The sequence below is a fragment of the Misgurnus anguillicaudatus genome, chromosome 19, assembly GCF_027580225.2.
Source record: "Misgurnus anguillicaudatus chromosome 19, ASM2758022v2, whole genome shotgun sequence".
In the NCBI taxonomy this organism is placed as follows: domain Eukaryota; kingdom Metazoa; phylum Chordata; class Actinopteri; order Cypriniformes; family Cobitidae; genus Misgurnus; species Misgurnus anguillicaudatus.
Genome location: NC_073355.2, coordinates 30647700 through 30649431, shown reverse-complemented (window position 1 = coordinate 30649431; position 1732 = coordinate 30647700).

Below are 1732 nucleotides of genomic sequence, written 5' to 3'. Positions count from 1 at the left end.
GTACTGGAGTTTTTTAAAAATGGGAGGCAAGCTCCATTTATTCTCATTATGCTAATGAACATTCATGAAACCCTCTATAAGATGGACACTTTTTATGTGTACCAATCTTTGAATTACTTTTATTACTGGATCATCTTCAGTGATGTGTCCTACTGAAGTGCCTACATTATATGTGCAGCATGCACACTTTTTATCGTTTTTATCATTTACTCTTCTGAAAGCAACATGAGGGTGAGTAAATAATAGTGCTGGACATAGATTAATCTAGATTTATCTCATACAGAGTAAAAGTAACTTTTTGCATGATACATGAGTTTGTGTGTGTGTGTATATATATATATATATATATATATATATATATATATATTTATATATATAAAACATTTCTTAAATATGTATATGTATATATATGTATGTTTAAATATACATAATACTTACACACAGCACAAACTCATATATTATGCAAAAAATTACTTTTATTTTGTATGAGATTAATCTCGATTAATCTATGCCTAGCACTAGTAAATAATCACGTTTATTCTTTTGGTGATTCTTTTAATAGCGTCATTACACTAAAAAGGCCCATAATGCGCACAATTTATATTCACTTGCAGCTTCATAGCTGCAAATTTCCTGCAAGTCAAGCAACTATATATTTGGTGAAAGCTTTAAACATTTCAGTATTATGCAGATATAGTTACAGTGCTGTAAAAATGGTTTAGCCGTCCCTAATTTTTTTTAAAAATGCATATTTGTCACAATTAAATGATTCAAACAGATTTTTATATAATTAACAAAATAACCTGAGTAAATACAAAATTAAGTTTTTAAATGATGATTTAATTAATTGAAGAAAAAAGCCATCCAAACCGACTTGGCCTTGTGTGAAAAAGTAAATGCCCCCTCAAAGTAATTGACATGTATCAGTCTGGAGAGGGTTAAAAGCCATTTCTGAGGCTTTGGGACTCCAGCGAACCCAGTGAGAGCCATTTTCCACAAATGGAGAAATCTTGGAACAGTGGTGATTTTTCCCAGGAGTGCACAAAAATTACTCCAAGAGCACCTAGGCGACTCATTCGGATCATAAAAGAATGCAGTACAACATCTAAGTAACTGCAGGCCTCACTTGTCTGATTTATACTCAGTGTTTATGATTCAACAATAAGAAACAGACTGAGCAAAAATGGCATCCATATAAATATTTCAAGGCAATAGCTACTGCTGACCAAAAATGACACAAAGACTCGTCTTATATTTGCCACAAAAAAAAAACATCTTGATGATCCCCAAGACTTGGGCAAATATTCTGTGGACTGATAACTGAACAAAAACTGAACTTTTTGAAGGTGTGCACCCTGTGCATCTGGTGTAAAACTAACACAGAATGTCAGAAACCGCACACCAACAGTCTAACATGGGGATGGTAGTGTGATAGTTTGGGGCTGCTTCGCACCTTCAGGACCTGGACAACTTGCCATACCAGAAAATCCTACAGGATAATTTCCGGCCATCAGTTTGTAGCCTCAAACTCAAGTGCACTCAAGTTATGCAGCAGCACAATGATCTAAAACACACAAGTCCACTTTTTGTGTGTCAAAGGCTCAGAAAAACTAAACTAAGGTTTTTGAGTGGCCCAGTCAAAGTCCAGACTTAAATCCGATTGAGATGCTGTGGCATGACCTTAAACCCTCCAGTTTGGCTAAATTAAAACAATTCTGTGCTAAATTTTTTA